The following is a 24467-nucleotide window of genomic DNA, read 5'->3' as shown; positions in this document are numbered from 1 at the left end:
ACAGATTCCCCACCCCTGTTGGGACCACAGGTGCATGCCACCATGTTTGGCTTTAACTGTATAATCTTGTTACTCTTCAGTTCTTACATTTCTTTTTCTTTTTGTTTTTTTGAGACATGGTCTTGTTGTGTCACCCAGGCTGGAGTGCAGTGGCACGATCATAGCTCACTGCAACCTTCAATTCATGGGCTAAAAAATCCTCCTGCCTCAGCCTCCTAAGTAGCTAGGACTACAGGCACATGCCACCATACCTGGCTAATTTTTAAAATTTTTTTTAGAGATGGGGATCTTGCTATGTATGTCACCCAGGCTAGTCTTGAACTCCTGGTCTCAAGCAATCCTCCTACCTTGGCTTCCCAAAGTGCTGGGATTACAGACGTGAGCCATCATGCCTGGCCCTTACATTTGTTTTATACTTGCTGCCACGGCTACATGCTTTTTTGTTTCATGCAAGTTTTTATGATGTTTCCATTAAACAGGCTGGTCTTACTAAATTCTTCTGCATTATTTATTTTTATCAAATGGCAAATCTGATCTGTAGATCAAGGTTTACTATTGTTAGGAAAGTACATTATGTGGGAGAATATTTTTTAAAGAGCTCAATCTGGATCCTCCAACAGAATGAAAGATCTGCTACCAAAAAGGCAGCCTCTGATTTTCAAAAGAACTTCCATTTCTTTTTAGATGTCTTTTAGAGAAGGTGGAATCATCTTAAGAGACATATAAACAGTATGCTCATATGGTTCACATGAAGTCAGTCTTCTTTCATAGCTTCATCACAAAGCCAATACTAGTGCTGGCTGGGGTTAAAGGTCAGAGGACAGATGAGAAACCAGGGTTTTCACTAAATCCCTTGGTCAGAGATGTGTCAGACTAGACAGGAGTTGAACAGTCCTTAGACAAAGCTTAATAAGTTGGCACTAGGTACAGGCGGGTTAAAAGTCAAGAACTAATAAAGAATCCAGACAAGCAGCAGACTGAATACTGGACTAAGCTGAAAATACAATTATTAGACTCTGGAACTGGGCAGTGGTCAAGCAACAAGGCAGGGAACCAAGACCTAGAAAGATCAGCAGGAAAAAGAGACCTAGGGGCTGTGAACAGAATACACAGGACAGTGCAACTAGAAGAAAGTAAAGGAGTATTGGGTCTGAGAAGCTGATATAAGTGTCCTGAAAGTAGAGAGCAATTTCTGGGCATGACCTGCCTCAAACATTCAGGCACAGACAGCAAAGCTATCCAGCACTTGGATTAGGTAGTTCAGGCACAGGGAAGTTAGCAGCTGCTAGTTTGTTTCAAAGTAGCTTCCATTTTATCTCCACAGAAGCCAAGCTAAAATGATAAAAAGGAAACATAGTCCAATCAGTTCTGATAAAATAATCTACAGAAGCTAGCCCTGCCAGGCCAGGGGAATAAGTTAAAAAAACCTCTGTATGGTTCTGCTCAATGTGTGGGACAATCAACAATGCAAGCTGCACAGGAAGACAAGCTGGGAGCTCCATCTGCCACAGCATAAGCCAAGCTAAAAACAAGGCTCCACCCTCTTCCACCAGCAGAGTACGCCACGTCATTCTCTGCAGTCTCCATGCTAGATGAGGTGACTAGGAAGTGATTTCCTAGTCACTTCAGTATATATCACAAAGGTGAAAAAGAGGCAGACTGGAGCCTGCCCCTGATACACCCAGTTTTAGCTGGTATTATCACAAAGCTCTATCCGTAGCAGCAGAAATGCTGAGGATTAAATTAGAGGACACTGGGCACTTTGGTCAGCAAAGGTGCCTGAGAACAGCAGAGAGTACGCATTCCAAGAAGGCTATACAGAGAAACTGTTGTATGATCAGAGTTGTATACCCACCCCCAGATTGCCATTGCGCAGTGCCTGTCCTTCCTGGAGGACAGAGCCAGGGCAGGAATGATTCAGCATAAGCCATCCCCACTAACCTTGTACACAGCCTACTTAATACAGCAAGCTTAGATGTCTCAATACTTTAACCGGCAACACTAAAATTCTGCACATTGCAGATATAGGGGCAAATCAAGAACTGTTTTTAGGTTTGCATAATTTCTCCAGTTAGGAATCCCAATACCTAACGGATACTACCCTTGGCTTAACCACCTATTAACTAGAACAGTCTCAACTTCTCCAAACCTCCATTTTCACAGTTGTAAAATGGGAATGATTATATCTATCCTAACAATCTTAAAGTTAGTAGGAAAATCAAATGAAACAAAGCGTAAAAGGGATATAGCATAAAAATATAATGTCTCCCCTAATCTCCATTCCCACCTCCCCCAAAACATTTGCAATTTTGCTAGAGAGAGAAGACATGAAACAGTAAGAAAAAAATATAAGCCAACACCTAACGTTTACTATGGAAAGGCAAATGTTAGCTGGAATTGGTAGAGAAAGCTTTTAAAAACCAGATTTCAGATGGATTTTGAAAGACTGATAAGATTTGAAAAGGCAAATCCATTTTATATGTTCGGATTTTATGGAGCATTTACTTAAACTGTAGTTAGAATATCTATAGTTAAGGAGTTAACATTATAAATATCACTCCCAATGACTTTGAGAAATATATAGATTTAAGGCATAAAGTAGATAAAGGACTCAATTCAAAAGGTCACAGCAGCAAAGCCAAAAATGAAGCCCAATTCAGCATCCTACCTTAGCAGGCTCAATTGCAGCATGAAATAATTGGAAATCAATCAAAACCAGTAAGGTCTACTGATCATTCTCAACACCACTTTGGTCCCACCTAAGAGATTCAACAAGTGCCACAAAGGTATGAAAGTATCATTCCTACAAATCACAGTGAACCAGGGCAAGAGAAATAAGACTGTATTTCAGGAAGAACTCTTTGTAAATGACTTATAAATCACTTTATTCTGGAGCCAAGGGGGTTAGAGTTGGTTCTATTAATATATTTCAAGACACAAAGACCACAGCCAGTCTAATGCAGCAGAAATAGGAAAGTTGGAGCAAGGTGTCACCAAGGAATCTGCCAACAATTTTCCTAACGTTTTTATTAATAACTCCCAGTTACTCTCTCCTGGTTCTCCTATCCCACAGAAGAGTCAGTAACAGAAGACAAGCAAGTGATGCAGAGGAACCAAGTGACCTGCAGAATCCACAAACTGCAACAAAACGAAGACTACCTCCCCAAATTCTCAGTTTCTCCAATCACTAATCTAGAATACGATTCTCAAGAAATGGTCTACCTGGTTATTCCACTCAGCCAGTCAACTGGTCTCCTGTCCTGCCAGTGTTTCTTATTGGGTAGTGCCTAAACCTACTTCAAGATCCATCATACCACTGCTTCTCAAGAGGGGGCAGTTTTGCCTTGCAGAGGACATCTGGCAATATCTACCAACATTTTTGGTTGTCACGACTGGAGAGACAGGGTGCTATTAGCATCAAGTGGGTGAAGGCCAGGGATGCTAACATTCTACAATGCACAGAACAGCCCCCACAGCAAATAATTATCTATAGCGTTGAGGTTGGAAAACCCTGCTCTAGGCAATGATGTAACACACACATCCCAAGATCATGTAAATCCATACCTGTTAATTCATAAATGTGGATAATTGTGACAGGCATATGAGAACCATTTATAAGAACGAAACACAGACATTTAAAAAAAAAATCCATCATAGAATTTCTATAATGTTTAACATAAATAGGTACAATAAAGTGTTTTTAAGGATTATAGGTACTTCTGCACCTGTCATAGTGACAGACTTGACAGAATTTGCTTACTTTTCAGAACTTTGTGTTTAACTGTGGACAGCCTATGCACTGCTCTCTCAAGAGCTGGAACACTGGGTTCATGAAGTAGTGTGTATGAGAACAAGACTGGTAAATGTTTTTTTTTTTTTTTTAATTTATTTTTTTATTTTTTTGAGACAGAGTCTCACTGTGTTGCCCGGGCTAGAGTGTCGTGGCGTCATCCTAGCTCACAGTAACCTCAAACTCCTGGGCTCAAGCGATCCTTCTGCCTCAGCCTCCCGAGTAGCTGGGACTACAGGGATGTGCCACCATGCTTGGCTAATTTTTTCTATATATTTTTAGTTGTCCGATTAATTTCTTTTTCTATTTTTAGTAGAGACGGGGTCTCGTTCTTACTCAGGCTGGTTTCGAACTCCTGAGCTCCAACAATCTGCCCGCCTCGGCCTCCCAGAGTGCTAGGATTACAGGCGTGAGCCACCGCGCCTGGCCTGGTAAATGTTTTTAAAATGAAAAACATGAATAAATAAATTGTGACACTACTTGATTAATAAAGATAGAGATACTTAACTACCAACTTGCTAACAGTAACAGGTCTTTCATAGTACATCACCCGAAGAAGGAGTTTTTCAATGATCCTTTCAAAGAATGCCAACGTATTTTGATTTTCACTATTTTGATACTTTTTTTTCCCAAATGTATTAAACTTATTCTGAAAGTTTAAGCCAATGAAATTCAGCCAGAAAAGGGAGAAATATTGAAAATGTTCACACCAAATTGTCATTACTTACAGATGATATAATTGTCTACTTGGAAAACCCAAGACAATCAGCTAAAAAAACAACTAATACAAGTTAAGAAAGCTAGTCATAAAATCAACAATCTATAGGTTTCCAAAATTAAAAAGGCTGACAATCCAAGAGCAGCAAAAATGTAGAGCAACAAAGACTTTCATACACCGCTGGTAGCAACGTAAAACCATACAACTTTATAAGAAACTATGAGTTAAACGTACACGTATCATATGAATCAGCAATTCCACTTCCAGAGGAATGAAACAAACGTCCACACAAAGACTTGTACAAGAATGTTAATAGCCAAAACTGGAAAAATCAACAGTCTTTCAAGAGATGAATGTATAAACAAATTGTGGAATACCTATACAATTTAATACTACCCAGCAATAAGTTGTTATGAACTATCTTCACTCTTATAAAACCAACATGGATGAATCTCGAAAATATAATGTTGTACAAAAGCAGCCAGAGAGAAAAAAAGAGCACACACTAAAAACTCTAACTAAAATGTTGACATTGTCAGATTGGATAAAAAAAAGATTCAACTGAATGCTGCCCATAAGAAACCCACTTTAAATATAAAAATACAAACAGGTTAAAGTAAAAGAATGGAAAAGGCTACACCACGCTAACATTAATCAAAAGAAAGTTGGAATGACTATATCAGTATCAAAGTAGATTTCTGAGCAAAGAACATTACAAGGTCATTTCATAATGATAAAGGGCTCAATTCATCAAGAGGACATAACAATTTTAGATGTCTATGTACAAACACAGATTCAAGTACATGAAGCAAAAACTGACAGAACTGCAAGGAGAAACAGACAAATCTACAATAATAGTCAAAGACTTCAATAACCCTCTCTCAATAATTGCTAGAACAAGTAACCAGAAAATCAATAAAGATATAGAAGACTTGAACAACTATCAACCAACTTGATTCAACCGGTATTTAGAGAACACTCTACTCAACAGCAAAATACACATTCTTTTCTAGTGCCCAAAAGACCAAGATATACTATATTTGAGGCCATAAAACAATTCTCAATAAATTTAAAAGGATTTCAATCCTATAAAGCATGGCTCTCTGATGATAACCTTAAATAGAATTAAGTTAGAAATCAGTAACAGAAAAATCTCTGGGGAACTGCTCAAATAATTATGGGCTGAACACTAGGCCTCTTGTACCTAACAGTTAGCCAAGTAGTGAACGTAAGGAAAAGTTCTTGGAAGAAAATGAAAAGTGCTACTCCAGTGAAAACATGAACAATAATAAGAAAGTAAAACATCCTCATTCCTGATATGAAAAATGTTTTAGTGGTCTGGATAGAAGATCAAATCAGCTTTCCCTTAAGCAAAACATCCTACATTGCACAGAACATTCCCTTAAGCAAAAGCCTAATCCAGAGCAAGGCCCTAACTCTTTTCAATTCTACAAAGGCTGAGAGAGGTGAGGAAGCTGCAGAAGAAAAAGTCTGACGCTAACAGATAATGACTCATGAGGTTTAAGGAAAGACGCCATCTCTATAACAGAAAAGTACAAGGAGAAGCAGTAAGTGCTGATACAGTAGCTAGATCCAGAAGATCTAGCTAAGATCATTGATGAAGGTGGCCACACTAAACAACAGATTTTCAATGTAGATGAAAGAGCCTTATATTGGAAGAAGAAAATGCCATCTAGGACTTATATAGCTCGAGAGAAGTCAATGCCTGGCTTCAAAGCTGCAAAGGACAAGTTTATTCTCTTGTTAGAGGCAAGTGCAGCCGGTGACTTTTAAGTTGAAGCCAATGCTCGTTTACCATTCCAAAAGTCCTAGAGTCCTTAAGAATTATGTCAAAATCTACTCTGTCTGTGCTCTGTAAGTGGAGCAACAAAGCTTGAATGACAGTACATTAGTTTACAGAATGGTTTACTGAATAATTTAAGCCCACTGTTGAGACTTACTGCCCAGAAAGAAGATTCCTTTCAAAATATTACTGCTCACTGACAATGCACCTACTCACCCAAGAGCTCTGATGCAGATGTACAAGGAGATTAATGTTGTTTTCATGCCTGCTAACACAACATCCATTCTGTAGCCCACAGACTAAGGAGTAATTTTGACTTTCAAGCCTTACTATTTAAGAAAGACATTTCATAAGGCTATAGCTGCCATACACAATGATTCCTCTGATGGATCTAGGCAAAGTAAATGGAAAACCTTCTGGAAAGCATTCACGATTCTAGATGCTATTAAGAATAATCACGATTCATGGGAGACGGTCAAAATATCAACATTAACAGGAGTTTGGAAGAAGTTGAATACAACTCTCACAGATGACTTTGAGGGGTTCAAGACTTCAGTGGAGGAAGTAACTGGAGATGTGGAAATAGCAAGAGAAGTATAATTAGAAGTGGAGCCTGAAGATGTGACTGAATTGCTGCAATCTCATGATAAAACTTGAATGGACAAGGAGTTGCTTGTTATGAACAAGCAAAGAAAGTGGTTTATTGAGATGGAATCTACTCCTGGTGGAGAGGTCCAATTTTGAAAGAAGGTTTACTGTGGGTAAAATGCTGTATCAAATAGCATATATGCTACAGAGAAATCTTTCATGAGAGGAGGAGCTCATCGATTGAGCAAACTTGACTGCTGTCTTATTTTAACAGTCACCCCAAACTTGAGCAATCACCAACCTGATCGGTCAACAGCCATCAATACTGAGGCAAGATACTTCACCAGCAAAAAGATTACAACTCGCTGAAGGTTCAGATGATTGTTAGCATTTTTTAGCAATAAAGTATTTTTTTACTAAGGTACGTATATTGATTTGTTAGACATAATGCTACTGCACATTTAACAGACGACAGTATAGTGTCAATCTAACTTCCATATGCACTGGGAAACCAAAAAATTTCTGTGACTTGCTTTATTGTGACATTTGCTTTATTGCAGTGGTCTAGAACCAAACCTACAATAGCTTTGAGGTATACCTGTATATACCACTTGGTTTTTTAAAAATTTCTTTATATTATACATAGTCTGGACTATCCAACATGTTAAACTAGCTTCTGTGACTCATACAACTGCAGCATTGGCACAGCAAGGATATGTAACTGGGCTCAGTAGATAGGTGCCTGATTAGATAGGCTTGGTAGCCAGAAGCAATGATTGTTCACAAGTGAGTTAAAACAGAGGCAGTTTACTGGGACTCCAACTGACAGCATCTTAGAAGCAAAAATAAGGGATCAAAGAGTCAAAGATAGAACACAGCCACAGGCCAAAGACCCAACTGGGCACTTGTGACCAGAATAAACTGGTAGGATCCATCTTGGGCCCGGGTGACGAAACCAAGAGCCGAAGGTTGTAAATTACAGCCAATTACTATTCTCAAGAGTGTGTGACTAAGTTAAATTAACCTATGCAAAGACCATAGGCAGTGGGGGAAAAAAAATGTGGCTGATCTGCCTAAGTAAACTGAATGGCTCACTTTCCCTTGGCTTTGATTTAGCTCCAAGCAGTATAGTCTATATTCACTCAAAAGATATGATGCATGCTAACATCAGCAAACGAAAGTTTGATAAGGAACAGGATATTTATACCATTTCAAAATATCATCACATGAAATACTTATTAATTCCAAAGTAAAAAGTAGTAACTTTACAGTGGAGAAGCCCAGCAGATACCACTTAGTTAGGTGATTAAAATTAGTCACTAGTGATGGGACAAACAGATATCATGTGCCTCTTGCTATGATGCACTGAGAAAGTCACACCACTGTGGTATTCCAGCCAGAAAAACACATATCCTGAATCTAAGCATAGAACATCAGACTCACTTAAATTAAGTGACATCCTATCAAAAAGAACTGGTCTGTACTCTATAAAAATGTCAAGGTCATGAAAGACAACAGAAGATTAAGGAGCTGTTCCAGATTAAAGGAGATTTAAGAGACATGACAACTAAATACAATGTTTGATCCTAGATTAAATCCTGGACTGGGAGAAAATGTTTTCTTTTGCTATAAAGGGCATCAAATGGAACAATTGGTAAAAATTTGAACAATCAGATTAGATAACAGTCTCGTACCATAGTTAGTATCCTGATTTCGACATCTATACTTTGTTTTCTGTTTGCTTTTTGGTTTTGGTTTTTTTTTTTTTTTTTAGAAAATACACACTGAAGTATTTAAGGTTAAGGGGATATCACATATAACTGACTTTCAAGTCATTCAAAAAATATGTGAATATAGATTAAATGATAAAGCAAATATAGCAAAATATTAACCATTGGTGAATTTGGGTGAAGAATATATGGGAATTGTTTGTATTATTTCTGAACCGTTTATATACCTGAAATTATTTCAAAATAAAAAGTTCATCTTAAAAGAAAAAGACAAGATGTGTGAAAGTCCAGCCCCCTGAGACCTTTCTGGCCATGGAGACTCAAGGTTCCGCGGCTGGCCTTCCTCCTTTGATGTGGGCTGCAAAGATGAACAGGATGGCGATGAGCAAAGACTTTGGAGCTGTGCAGATATGGGTTCTAATCATTGTGCCTTGCATAAACTAAGATAACAAAGACGGGTGCGGTGGCTCACACCTATAATCCTAGCACTCTGGGAGGCCGAGGTGGGAGGATTGCTTAAGACCAGGAGTTCAAGACCAGCCTCAGCAAGACCCTGTCCCTATAAAAAATAGAAAAATTAGCCAGCCACGGTGGCATGCAACTGTAGTCCCAGCTACTTGAGAGGCTGAAGCAGGAGAATCACCTGAGCCCAGGAGTTTGGGGCTGCAGTGAGCTATGACTGCACTCTAGGAGGGGCAAGAGAGCAAGACTCTGTCTGGGGGTAGGGGAGGGGGGAGAAAAATATGGAAGGCGTCCCCATTTATGAAGCAAGTAAGTATAGCCCTAATACCAAAACCCCGGCATTCTATACAGGAAAAAAGAAAACTACATATTATCCCATTTACAAATAAAGATACAGAGATACTCAATAAAATAGTAGTAAATTGAATCTGGCAGTATATTAAAAGAATGATAGACCATAGCAAAATCATGTTGGTTGAGAAAGTTAAGGTAAGAATGAATAGACTGATGGATGAATATCAAGAAATCCATTAAAATAATTTATCAGTTATGAAAGTCAAAAAACAAAAAGACTTATAAATTCAATAAAGAGGCATGTTCAATATTTGAACATCTTTTCCTAATATTTAAATGTTTATTCTTTCCAGTGAGAATATCCATAACTTTTCTGATTCTAAAAGTAATCATGATTATTGTAAAATTTTCCATACAAGGCAAAAGTGGATAGAGTAGAAAGTTTCCTAATAGTCCATGACAATGTGGCATCTTTCCAGCTTATGGAAGCATATTTATAGGTAGATAGATAATGATCCAGCAAGCAAGGGAAAGAGAGAGAGAACCTCATTCTGAGAATAAAAGGCAGGCTCTGCCACTACCAATTACTCTCTTAGCATTTGGTGCTCTCACAAAGCATACCAGAGTCGACACCGTCATCTTCTTTCCATTACCTTCCCCCTTCCTGCCTAAGCAGCCACCAATCCAGAAGGTAGCAAATCTACGTGTGGGTTCCTTCAGAGGAGCCCTCATCACATACAGGTCCTCACCACTCAGATACTATGTATCCTCAGCTATGAGGGGCTCTATGTAGAAAGAATACAGGATAAAAAATAAAAGATTTTAAGAGACAGAACATTTATGTATAAAGTTTTTTAAAATGGGGAAATTAAGGAATTAAGTAAATATTATGCAGAAGAACCCGGACTAAAATCATCATCATCATCATCATCATCATCTGCTTTGGGGACTCACACTGTAAAAAGCACATTTAGAGTACATTTGTGTTCAAATTCTCTGGTGTTTCAGGAGTCAGCAGCAGGTTTTCAGAACTCAGACAACATCATTCAAGTCATGGACAGAATTGGGAGCCTCATTCACTGAGGCTGTTTTCTGTTTTCTGTGGCTGGAAAACAAGGCATTTTCCAATAATAAAGTGTGTAGGATCCAACAGGAAGCATACCCACTCCCAGTTCCAAATAACCTGCTCTGCAAAAGGCAAAGATCCTTTTGAAACCAGGGATATTAAAGAGTCTGATCTCATCCCTTCAGAACAACCAGAGCTCAAGGTTACAGTAACCTGACTCTCCCTCCAGGTTATGACCAACTTCATAAAAACAAAAGCTACCTTTGATGTACCTCAATGCCCAGCCACCTCACCAGAGGATCAAATATTAAAAATTAATCAGGCTGGCCAGGCACCATTCAGCTCCATATATGAGATGCAGCTCTGGGTGGACAGACAGTGAATGCTTATCTTTCGTGCTGTCATGAACATCTACAGTTTAGATCATGGCCTATTTCTTTCTTGGTCACATCTAATTCTGGCTGAGCAGCACTGCAGTGGCTGGACAGCGAAGCTTCCATGTAGCCTCACTGCTTTTGTGGTTCCTCTACTTGCCAACGGCTCCTCTCCTCCTCTGGGGCTCGACACCTCCAAATGCACGTTGCTAACTCACCCTCTTGTCTTCTTGCCCCACTGCGGTATCCATGGACAAAATTCACATACTAGCAAGGTTCACACCATCACCTATATTCTGCAGTAGACATTGAGGGAACACACGAGCTGACACAGGATTAAGATTTTACTAAAGGGAAGAGGAAGAGGGACACTCCAGGCAAGGCAGAGACTTAAAAAGCACATTGAGGATGACTGGGGAAGTGACAAGTAGTTCATTGTGGACACAGCTAAAGGTCCCAAACATCTCTACCTCTGGGTCTGCTGCTCCCAGGCTCCACACTCCACCTGCACACCAGACTCTACAAGGGGTACTTCAGGTGCCTCAAACTAACCATATTCCAGCCAAAACCTTTCTCCTTTTGTACTCTAAATTTCTGCTAACAGAGCCATCCTGCATTCAGTCAGACAAGCTCAAAAACCTCAGTCACCTCAGACTCTTCCCTCTCTAGTCAAACACACAGTACTTTAGCAATTTGCATCAATGCTACTAGAAATGGTCTTGAGCCCATTCTCTACTTTTACTTCCTCCAGCCACTAATTTCAGCCTTTCCCCAGGGCTTGTGTGGAGCCCCAGCGGACGCTGCACAAACTCCCACTCCTCCCTGAAGTCAGCTCAGTCATGTCACTATGAAGCCCTATCCAGCCCAGAAGATTGTCCCCTTGCCCTTGCTCTCATACTGCTTTGTACCTATCTTTACTAGAAAAAAAAAAAAGAAACAACCAAACAAAAAAAACACACACACAGACTGATCATTATTTAAAACATGTCTATTTTCTTCACTCAACAACAAATTCCTCAGGAGTAGGCACTGTGTTTTGTGACTGCCAAAAAAGATGTTTCCCAAGCATCTTACATTGTATCTGAACATAGCATTTCCCAGTGAAACATTGTTAAATAAATGGAAACCCTAACCATTCTCCGGGCTCCAGCTTCTCCGTCATCAAGTTTTTCTTCTTATGCTTTTTTCCCCTAACATTTTATTTTGAATTAACTACAGATTCACAGGAAGTTACGAAAATAGTAACTCATGTACCCCTCATCCAGTTTCCCCCAACAGTAACATTTTATGTAACTATGGCACAATGCCACAACCAGGAAATTGACACTGGCACAATCCACAGACTTACTCAGATTTCACCAGTTTTACACGCACTTGTATGCATGTGTAAGTATAGTTCTATGTAAATTTATCAAGCATAGATTCGTGTAACCATCACCACAACCAAGACACAGAACTGTTCCTCACCACAAAGGTCCCTTCTGCTGCCTCTTCATAGCAGTACTCATCCTCCTCCCCTGTCTTTTTCCCCACCCCCAACCCCCCTATTCTGGCAACCACTAATATGTTTTCCATCTCTGTAATAGAAAATTTTAACAGTATCCCACTGCCTACAGAATAAAGTTCACGGATCTCATTCAGCAGCATTCAAGGCCTTCAGGATATGGTCTAGAGCTACCATTCCAGCCCATTCCTCACCTCCACCCCCATGAACTCACTATTACAGCTACACAAGACAACTCACTGCCCTAGGAACTTGCTTTGCACTTTCCTGCCTTTGTATCTTTGCTCATGTTGTTCCTATACCTACTACATTCTCTTCCTGCTTGGTCGCTCAGAAAAACCATCTTCTTTTTTTTTTTTATTTCAGAATATTATGGGGGTACAAACATTTGGTTACATATAATGCCTTTGCCTCGCCCAAGCCAGGGCTACAGGCATGCCCTTCCCCCATACAGTGCACACCGCATCCATTAGTTGTGAGTTTACCCACCCCGACCCCTATCCTCCCACCTGACCGGCACCCAGTGAATATTACTTCCATGTGAGCACCTTAGTGTTGATCTGTGAGTACCAATTTGATGGTGAGTATATGTGGTACTTGTTTTTTCATTCTTGTGATACCTCACTTCGAAGGATGGGCTCAAGCTCTATCCAGGGTAATATAAGAGGTGCCACTTCACCATTGTTTTTTGTAGTTGAGTAGCATTCCATGTTATACATATATTACATTTTATTAATCCACTCATGTATTGATGGCTATTTGGGTTGTTTACACATCTTTGCAATTGTGAATTGTGCTCCCATAAACATTCAAGTGTAGATATCTTTATTACAGAATGTCTTTTTTTCCTCTGGGTAGATGCCTAGTATTGGGATTGCTGGTCAAATGGTATTTCTATTTTCAGCTCTTTGAGATATCTCCAAATTACTTTCCACAGGGGCTGTACTAATTTGCAGCCCCACCAGCAGTGTAAGAGTGTTCCTATCTCTCCACATCCACGTCAGCATTTGTTGTTTTGGGACTTTTTTTTTTTTTTTTTCAGACAGAGTCTCACTCTCTTGCCTGGGGCGAGTGCCGTGGCATCAGCCTAGCTCATAGCAACCTCAAACTCCTGGGCTCAAGCAATCCTACTGTCTCAGCCTCCCGAGTACCTGGGACCACAGGCACATGCCACCATGCCCGGCTAATTTTTTCTACATATATTTTTTAGCTGTCCAATTAATTTCTTTCCATTTTTTGGTACAGATGGGGTCTCGCTCTTGCTCAGGCTGGTCTCGAACTCCTGAACTCAGAACAATCCGCCCACCTCGGCCTCCCAGAGTGCTAGGATTACAGGCGTGAGCCACCGCGCCTGGCCTGTTTTGGGACTTTTTGATAAAGGTCATTCTCACTGGACTTAGGTGAGACGCCATTGTGATTTTGATTTGCATTTCCCTAATCATTAGAGATGTTGAGCACTTTTTTTATATGTTTGCTGACCATTAGTCTGTCTTCTTTTGAAAAGTTTTGGTTCATGTCTGTTGCCCACTTTTTCATGGGATTGTTTGATTTTTTTCTTGTTAATTTTCTTAAGTTCTATATGGATTCTTGTTATCAGCCCTTTATCAAATGTGCAGCGTGCAAATATTTTCTCCCGTTCTGTAGGTTAGAAAAACCATCTTTTAATGTTCATCTCAAATGTCATATTTATAAAAAGCTGCTTCCTGACCTCTATCATCCCTAAGCTATTGATTTTTCCCATCTCTGTAAACCTTCTATTACAGCACTCAAATCACAAAATTATTGTGTGCCCATATCTTCCTCACCTGACCACAATCGAACTGAACACAGGGATGTATATTACTCACTTTTGTCTTCACAAGACCCAGTGGTTTCCTTCAACAGAATTTCACAAATCCTTCTTCTGTGCTACCTGTCACTAGTTGCACTTAGTGCTGGGGATGCAAAGATAAATACGGCCTGAAGGGTCTTACAGGCTGGTACCCGAGTTCCTGGCTCACTGAGGATACACAGCAGATACTGCTTGAATAAATGAATGAGTAACGGTAAAACTCTGAAGGTCACTTGAAAATATTTTAAGACTCAGTGACCTAGAGTAGACATACATCATCCATGTTCCTGATGCTACTGAGTGACACCAGAAGCCACTGATCATCGATCATTCAATAAATGCTCACTAAGTGACCACTACATGTCAGGCGCTTTTCTAGGTACTGGAGATACAGCAGTGAACAAAACTGATAAAAATCCCTGCCCTCATGAAGCTTGCGCTAAAGCAGGGAGACAGGCCATAAAATATACACACATAAAAATTTAAAAGTAGGCTAGATTGTGATAAGTGCTATGGAGAAAAACAAAGCAAGAAGGGTGATGGGAAGTGTATATGTGGGGGAAGAGGGTGGATAATTTGCAATCACTGGTCAGGGAAGGCTCCCTGAGAATGTGACATTAGAACGAATTCATGAAGGAGGTCAGAGAGCACACCATGGGGCCATTTGGAGGAAGACCACCCCAGGTAGAGGGGATAGCAGGAAGGAGCACACCTGGCACAGTAAAGGACTAAGAAGAGGGCTGGAGCAGGTGACTATTAGGAAATGAGCTCAGAAAGGAAAAGAGAGGGTTGGGGTGGGCATCATTGTATGGCCTTGTAGAAAAACGAAGGATTCTGCCTTGATTTCTGATGATCCTTTAACTCTTTATCCTTGTCTACCTATCTTTCTTTGCCAGGATTCTTTAGTCACTCTCTCCCATTCCCATAAGCTCCAAAAATGGCACTCAGGGAAAAAATAATTTATCAAATACAGATAACAACTACTGCTAGCTACCAGGATGCAAAACCTACTAGACATGGCCATAAAAAGGTGGGAACGGGCCAGGTATGGTGGCTAACACCCGTAATCCTAGGTCTCTGAGAGGCTGAGGAGGGAAGATCGCTCGAGGCCAGGAGTTTGAAACCAGCCTGGGCAACACAGCCAGATTCTGTCTCTATAAAATAATAAAACTTAGCCCAGTGTAGTGGCACACCTGTTGTCCCAGCTACTTAGAAGGCTGAGGCAGGAGAATCACTTGAGCCCAGAAGTTCGAGGCTGCAGTGAGCTATGATCACACCACTGCACTCCAGCCTGGGCAACAGAGAGATTCCCTGTCTCAAAAAAAAAAAAAGGTAGAAATGTATCATCATCATCAAAGCCTTCTAGATTACACTTACACTAAACCAAACTATTTCTAACTCAGTAATTCTTTTCATACAATTGATTTTTGCCCCCCCCCCGCCTCTAATCATAAGAGTAATACAGGAGAAACTCTCTCTTTTCTAACCTAATCAGTCAGGCCAGTGTTTGGATCATCTGTGGACATAACAGAGATTAGCCATGACCACTCAGTTTGTTGTGAGCAGCCATGTGTTTTACAGCAGGAATGGAGAAGAGCCTGATAATCTTATCAGGAGGAGTGGGTCAAGAGAGCTATCTTATGGGACATCTAGGTACAATGGCTGCAAGAGGACAGATGTCTCCTGCCCCCAGGTCCTTTTAAAATAAACTAAAGAAATACAAAAATAGAGAAAAACCTGCATTTGAGCTGGAAACCAGGAAGGATGCCATCCCACCTGCCTAGAACTGTGAGGAATTTCTGCTAGATACAGTCAAGATGGAGCAGGACCAAAGAAGGCTCAGCGAGCCTTCTAAGAAGCAGCAGTGTGTTCTGGCAATAAATGCAGGTGGTACCAGCAGAACACGAAAGAGGGCTAGGGTAGCAGGCACAAAACTGCTACAACACAGGCAAAAGGCCTCCCCCAGAGGCTTGAGCAGACATTATCCGGCCCAGCTCCCTGCCCAGACCACCGTGCCTGGCAGAAGAAGTGGCACTGAAAGGCTGGGTCCTGGCATGGGCAGTCCCAACGTTAAATTCAGTCAACCTAAAATTTCCCTTCAATTGCTCCTTCACTTGGATATGAAGAAGTCAGACAGAGACTCAGTTATCTCTGTAAGAATTTGTCTCCCACGAGATTATGGTGATAGTTGCAAAACTCTGTAAAACTATGTTCAGAATAACATTCAATGTAACTATGACACTTTAGTAAGTAGTTATTTAAAAAGGGATTTCTGAAATAGGAAAGACTGAATGGAAGTTAAAATTTTGATGCTGATTTAAATATTAATGGAGGAAAGAAATAACAAATTAAGGACCATGAAATCAAATTAGAAAAGCAAAACTTAAATCCCTCAAAAATTCAGAAAAGTATCAGAAGACAAAAATGAGGTCGGGATTAATTTTAACAGTATGTGACAGAGAAAGAGCACAGCAAATTAAAAGCTTTGGCTTAACAGAAATAATAAACAAATTCAGCAAAGTTGCAGGATACAAAAATCAGCTGCATTTCTATACACTAACAATGAAAAATCTGAAAAGAAAATAAAACTATTCCATTTACAATAGGATCAAAAACAATAAAATGATCAAGAATAAACTTAACTAAGGAGATGAAAGATTTGTAGGCTGAAAATGACAAAACAATGCTGAAAGAAATGAGAGAAGACATATAAAAGGAATGACATCCTGTCTAAGTGGATTGGAAGACTTATTGTTAAAATGTCAATACCACCCCCAAAGCAATCTACGAATTCAACGCAATCCCTACCAAAATCCCAATAAAATAAAAAATTCATCCTAAAATCCATGTGAAATCTCAACGGACTCTGAATAATCAAAACAATCTTGAAAAAGAATAAAATCAGAGGTCACACACTTACTAATTTCAAAACTTACTACAAAGCTATGGTAATCAAAACAGTGTGCTACTGGCATAAAGACATATATAGACCAACAGAATAGTACAGAGAACCCAGAAATAAACTCTCACATATATAATTAAACGATTTTTAGACAAGGGTGCCAAGACCATTCAAGGGGGAAAGAACAATCTCTTCAACAAATAGTGCTGGAAAAACTGGATATCCACATGCAAAAAAATGAGGACCTTACCTTACAACTATATTAAAATTAACTTAAAATGGATCAAACGATCTAAACCTAAGAGCTAAAACTATAAAACCCTCAGAAGAAAACATATGGGAACATCTTCATGACAGTGAATTTTGTCAATGATTTCTTGCATATGATACCAAAGGCAAGGCAACAAATGCAAAAATGGTTAAAGGAAAATTAAAAGCTTTTGAGCATCATAGGACACAGCAAGAGTAAAAAGGTAATCCACAGAATGGGAGAAACTACTGTATTTACAAATCATACATTTATTAAGGAGTTAACATTGAGAATATATCTTTAAAAACTCCTACAATTCAATAACAGCCCTATTTGGAAAATGGGCAATGGACTCAAGTAGACATTTCCCTAAAGAAAATATATAAAAATGGCAAATAATAATAAGCACAGGAAAAGATGCTCAACATTGATGACTAGTCATTAGGGAAATGGGAATCAAAACAACGAGATATCACTTCACACCCATTACGATGGCTATTGTTTTTTAAAAAACAAACAGAAAATAACAAGTATTGGTGAGAATGTGGAATAACTGGAACCCTTGTGCACTGATGATGGGAACATATAATAAAATGTTACATCTGCTGTGGAAAATGGTATTCCAATTCCTAAAAAACTGAACATAAATTACCTTATGATCCAAAAATTCTACTTCTGGGTATATACCCAAAGGAATGCAACAAGGAACTTGCGAAGAGATATTTGCACACCCATTTTCTTTTTTTTTTTTTTTTTTTTTGAGACAGAGTCTCACTCTTTTGCCCGGGCTAGAGTGAGTGCCGTGGCGTCAGCCTAGCTCACAGCAACCTCAAACTCCTGGGCTCAAGCGATCCTCCTGCCTCAGCCTCCCGAGTAGCTGGGACTACAGGCATGCGCCACCATGTCCGGCTAATTTTTCTATATATTTTTAGTTGTCCAATTAATTTCTTTCTATTTTTAGTAGAGACGGGGTCTCGCTCTTGCTCAGGCTGGTTTCGAACTCCTGAGCTCAAACAATCCGCCCGCCTCGGCCTCCCAGAGAGCTAGGATTACAAGCGTGAGCCACCGCGCCCAGCCTGCACACCCATTTTCATAGTGGCATTATTCACAATAGCCAAAAGGCAGAAGGAATCCAAGCATCCATCCACAGATGAATTTACTAAACAAAATATGGCATATACATACAATGGAATATTATTATTCCGCCTTAAAAAGGAAGAAAATTTTGGCACATGGTAGAATATGGATGAACCCTGAAGACATTATATAAGTGAAGCCACTCACAAAAGGGAAAATACTGTATGATTCCACTGATATGAGGCACCTACAGTAGGGAAATTCATAGAGACAGAAAGTAGAAGGGTGGCTGCCAGGAGCTGGGAGGAGAGGGGCAAGGGGAGTTACTGTTTAATGGGTACAGAGTTTCAGCTGGGGAAATGAATAAACGATGGATGGTGGCAATGGTTGCACAACAATGTGAATATGCTTAATGCCAGAATTATACACTTAAGAATGGTTAAAATGGCAAATTTTACCTTATGTATCTTTTTAAGTCCAGTCCATCCTTACATATTTTTTACCACCCAAAAAAAAAGGCTTCGGCTTAGGGTCAGCAGTCTTACCTATTAGTAGACAATTTTGTGACAAGTTGCTTAACCTCCCCCAGAATTAAAACGAGGTAATAATAATATTTACTTCACAGGGCTGCTGAGATAAATGAGATAATTCCAGTAAGGCATTTAGCACATAAGCACTAAGTCAGCTCTTATTATTATTATTATTATGAAGATAACGATGATGAGGATAGCACAGCTGGCTCTAGGAGTTTCACCAGAAAAAAACCATAAACATATCTTTGAATCATCTCTGGGGAAGAAGGCTTCCATTCTGTTTGATGTTTTATTGATAAATAGCTTTTCTATTATATCCCCTATAGCCCTTGCCCCCTTCACCATTCAACCCTGAACTGTACGCTGTATGATTTTTACTGAGCAAGTTTCAGCATTGCCTGAGGAGGTAGACCATTCCTTAAAAAAATTAAGAACTAGTACATTCATAACAAGGTAGAAGATATGACCCAGTTTATAAAAAGCAACTCAATGACAATTTTCAACCTAGTCAACGACTTCAAAGGCTCTGTGTCCTGCACTCTACTAAAATGTCAACTTTACAGATTTGGCAATGTTTTGGCCAATGTTAAAATGTTATTTGGAGAAGTGCTGAGTAGGCTTCTGGACCTTTACTAATATTACTGCCCTTAGGGGAAACTGGCATTTTAATAAAGGAATTTAGCCATGTATAATGGCCCAAGCTCTAAATCCTCGGGGAGACCAGGAAAATCCAGTGGAAGTGTAATTCAAGGTCTCAAGAGACCCGTTCACCTCTCCAGTCCAAGGGTCCACTTTAAGACAGGCATTCTTGTCAAGAAGACAAGATGCAACCATTCCGAAGGCATGGACTTTGTGTAGTCTCAACAACTCCTAGAATTACACCCCAAACCATGTGGCCAATGATCATGACCCTAGAAAGGGGAAGATCATTTCAAGACTACAGCACAGTAACGTAAGAAATACATACTCAGTCTCTCTGATTCCTGACACAGAACACTTAAACCTTCATAGTAACCTCCTGAGTGACAGGGGTGATAGGAGCATCTTTTGTTAATAATATTTGGTCTTAGTCCCCATTTCCTGACACAAATGCTTCTAAAATCCTTGAAATCTCCAAAGTGATAAGAATGTCCTTTTGTATATTAATGAATTGGTTGGTGGCTGGGGTCCCTAAATAGCTTAAGGGTGGGGGCTGGTTGCCAGAGAAACCAAGCATGTGATTATAGGGTTAGAACTCTTCAGCCCCGCCCCACCCCCACCTCCACCTCCAAGGAGGGAAGAAGGGCTGGAGGTTGGGCTCATCACTAATAGCCAACCATTCACTCAATCATACCTGTGTAATAAAACCTCCATAAAGCCCCTAAATGAAGGGGTTTGGAGAGTGTCCAGGTTGGTGACCACATGGTCTGGGAAGGTGGCTGCCCACAGAGTATATGGAAGCTCCATACCCTTTCCCCATTCCCAGCCCTACATACCTCTTTATCTGGTTATTCATTTATATCCCTTATGATAAACTGGTAAACATAAATAATTTCCCTGAGTGCTGTGAGCCATTCTAGCAAATTATTGAACATGAGGAAGGGGTCATGGAAACCCCCAACTTGTAGCCCAATTGGATCAGAAGTACCAGAGGCCTGACACTTGTGACTGGCATCTAAAGCGAGGGCAGCCTTGTGGGACTGAGCCCTCAATCTGTGGGGTCTGAAGCTAACTCCAAATAGATAGTGTCAGAATTGGCTTGAATCATAGGACACCCAGCTAACATCCAGAGAACTGGAGAATTAGTGGTGTGGAAAAAATGCACACATTCGGTGTCAGAAATGTGAGTAGAGGAACCAGTTTTCCTTTCAAGCACTATTATTGGCTGAGTCAGCTCACAAGACAAGCAACAAAGAGTTACTTAATACATACTTCTGTTTCACTGGGTCTATGATGACAAAACAGGAATACCAAGGAAAGCAACGTACTAGAGAGCAAACAGGCTGACGAGTGGCGAGGAAGGAGACAGGGAAGAGGAGGGGCTCCTGGAAGGCCGGTAGAAGTGGACTCACACCAGCACAGGTTCCACAGGTGTGTGGAGAGGTCTAGGAAACACTCCCTCATGAAGCCAGACCTGCCCTGTGGAGCCGGCATTTCAAGCTAAGAGCTTCCCGTATGTTGGCAGCAGCAGTGCAGGTGGCCCAGGTGAGGGACTGAGTCATGCCACTCTCCACAGCACTTTGTCCCCTTCTCTTCCCACCAGGAAAAAAAAACCAAACCCTTTCTATGTCTCCTTCACCATGTTAGAGGGGGTTGCATGGTTGTTCCCAAAAAGATTATGTCAATGTTCTAATCCCAGAAACCCGTAAATGTGACTTATTTAGAAAAAGAATCTCTGTAGACGTAATCAATTTAAAGATCTCAAGATGAGTCATCCTGGATTATCCTGGCAGGCCCTAAATCCAATGACAGGTGTCCTTAGAAGAGACATTCAGAGAAGAGACACAAAGAGAAGAGGAAAAGGTCATACAAAGACTGAGGCAGAGACTGGAGTGATGCAGCTATGAGCCAAGGAACACCTGGAGCAAGCAGAAGCTGGACAAGGCAAGAAACTCTTCTTCCCTAGAGCCTCTGGAGAGAGCACAGCCCTGCTGGCACCTTGATTTGAGACTTCTGGCCTCCAAAACTGTGAGAAGATAAATTTCTGTCATTGTAAGCCACCCAGTTTGTGCTCATTTGTTACTGTAGCTCCAGGAAACTAATATAATGCCACCCACGAATCAAAAACAAAATACTTTGCTGTACTCCCTCCTCATGGGCACCATCAAAAATCTTCCGGCTAGGCGCGGTGGCTCACGCCTGTAATCCCAGCACTCTGGGAGGCGGAGGTGGGCAGATTGTTTGAGCTCAAACCAGCCTGAGCAAGAGCGAGACCCCGTCTCTACTAAAAATAGAAAGAAATATAGAAAAAATTAGCCAGGCATGGTGGCGCATGCCTGTAGTCCCAGCTACTCAGGAGGCTGAGGCAGAAGGATTGCTTGAGCCCAGGAAGTTTGAGGTTGCTGTGAGCTAGGCTGACACCATGGCACTGTAGTCCAGGCAAAAGAGTGAGACTCTGTCTCAAAAAAAAGAAAAATCTTCTTCCTTCTAGAGAATCTTCACTTACATAGTCTACTAAGGAAATTTCATGTCCACTGGTATTGTACTTGCCATGTCAACTTTGTCCCCAGTGAAGCCCTGCAGGCCAAAACAGTTCAGTCCTGCCAGGCACCCAGCCTTTCTCATGTCACTTGGGCTTTGATCCTTACAGAGACACAGAGGATGGGAGGCAGAGTATGTGATTTGGCTTTTTAATCAAATACCATTTAACCAAATGGAAATACCATTGTCCCATCTACGTGGCTCAAAAAATAAAGACAAACTACAATGAAAGATGCTTTAAGAACAGCCTGGGGAGTTTCTAGAGGAACTTGAAACAGTATTTCCCCCACACAGGATCAGTGCCAGTCCTCCCTCTTCCTCACTCCAGGGTCTTGTCTTTCTCCTCACTTATTTTTTTTCCCCTATTTCTTTTAAACTATGGATTTGCTCTTATATAAAAGGAACTACACTGACATGTAAACAAAGTAAGTGGAAACCAAGAAACTGTCACAGTTATATATATTTTTTTTCCTGTACCACAAAAAAAGTAAAATTAAAAAAAAAAAACACTTCACATCTATTAAGATGACTATAATTAAAAAAAAACATAAAATAACAAGTACTGACAAGGATGTGGGGAAATTAGAGCCCTATTACCTTGCTGGTGAAAATATAAAATGGTTCAGCTGCTGTGGAAAACAGTCTAGTGGGTCCTCAAAAAGCCAAACATAGAGTTACCACGTGACCTAGCAATTCCACTCCTTGGTACATACCCCAAAGAATTGAAAACAGGTGTTCAAACAAAAACTTCTATACAAATGTTCATAGCTGCATTATTCACAATAGCCAAAAGCAGAAACAAACCAAATATCCATCAATTGATGAATGGATTAAAAAAAACTGCGGTGTATCTATACAAGGAAACAGTATTTAGCCATAAAAAGGGATGAAGTACTGACACACGCTACAACATGAATGAACATCAGAAACAGGCTAAGCGAGAGAAACAAGATACAAAAGACAATAATACATTGTATGCTTCTGTTTATATAAAATACTCAGAAGAGGTAAATCCATAGAGATGGGGTGGAGAAGGAGGAAATGGGGAGCAACTGTCTAATGGGTACCGGTTTCCCTTTTGGGGTGATCAAAATGGTTTGGAACTAGATAGAGGTGGTGGTTGCACAGCACTGTTAATGTACTAAATGCCACTGAACTGTTCACTTTAAAATGGTTAATTATGTTTGTTACATAAATTTTGCCTCAATTTTTAAAAAAGAAAAAAGTGAAATAAACCCAATTCTGCCATTTAACAATACAGTTCAAAGTAAAGTAGACATAAGAAACAATTTTTTAGTGACTTAAGTAGTCACCAAGGTACTGCCGGTGGGGCCCAGGGTCTAAATCCGCAACGTGGACACCAATGACTTTGAGATGGGTAATTCCCTGTTGTGAGGGGCTGTCATGTGCACTGCGGGATGTTCAGCAGCATCCCTGGCCTCTACTCGTTTGATGCCAGCAGCACCCCTCCCCCAGTTGTGACAAGCAAAATTGTCTCTAGACATTGCCAAATGTCCCCTGGGGGGCGAACAGCCCCCTACTGAGACCCACTGGTCTAAATGGAAAAAGGACTCTCCTAGCAATTACTAAGAATTTGTTCTTTTTCAATCCCCTGTCAACCTGCCAGTGTGACTCACTGTTTCCTGCCAACCCTACCAGCCACAAATGACCTATCTCTAAACTTCTGGCACCTGATTACAATGTCCTTTCTTTCTAAGCCCAAGTTCTCCCAAACCACCCACAAATGCCCTGGACATGCTGCTTTCTGCTTACTCTACCTGCCAGGCCACAGATTATCCAGTACCTTCCATCCCATCCCCAGTGCGGGGACCATGGCTCTATTAGCACCCACAAGACAGAAGGATGTCCTTAAGGCATAGGTCAAAGAAAAAGCAAATCTACCAGTTTTACAAGCAGAACAGAGCCTCCCTGTGCCAAGGTCCTCATTCCCCAATATCGAGAGTTAAAGAACAACCAAATTCTAAACCATCACCCCACCCCAAACAGGGTAACAGGTGAAATGAGAGGCTGAAAGCCCCTTTCCCTAGAAGACATAATTGAATTTTCAAGGAATTCAATCATCTCTACCTTTGGGGGACATAATCAACTCAGACCTAGTTGTTTTGACATTAACCTTTCAGAAAGCCCCAAAAGCTTAACAGGAGAAATGGATTCTAATCCCATTTGAACCTAGCTGTGTAGCCTTGGACAGGCCATTTAATCCTCTGGGCATAGTTTTCTCCTTTGCAAGATGTGTGAGTTAGCCTATTTGAATTCTAAGTTCAATGCATCAGTTTAATACCTACTTCCTAAACACCTACTTATTAAGAGCATATAAAAAGATGAGCAGGAACCTAACCATAC

General features: G+C 40.5%; 1 protein-coding gene across 1 annotated transcript in view; it reads right to left on the bottom strand.

The window, feature by feature from the left end:
* Nucleotides 1-24467, bottom strand: part of LOC105812059 (AP2-associated protein kinase 1-like) — a 93662-nt gene that overhangs the window by 46538 nt on the left and 22657 nt on the right. The window lies entirely within an intron of this gene.

This window comes from Propithecus coquereli, unplaced genomic scaffold, assembly GCF_000956105.1.
Source record: "Propithecus coquereli isolate 6110/MARCELLA unplaced genomic scaffold, Pcoq_1.0 Scaffold243, whole genome shotgun sequence".
Lineage (NCBI taxonomy): Eukaryota > Metazoa > Chordata > Mammalia > Primates > Indriidae > Propithecus > Propithecus coquereli.
Note: the sequence above shows the minus strand (reverse complement) of the source record. Positions and strands in the feature narration are given on the sequence as shown.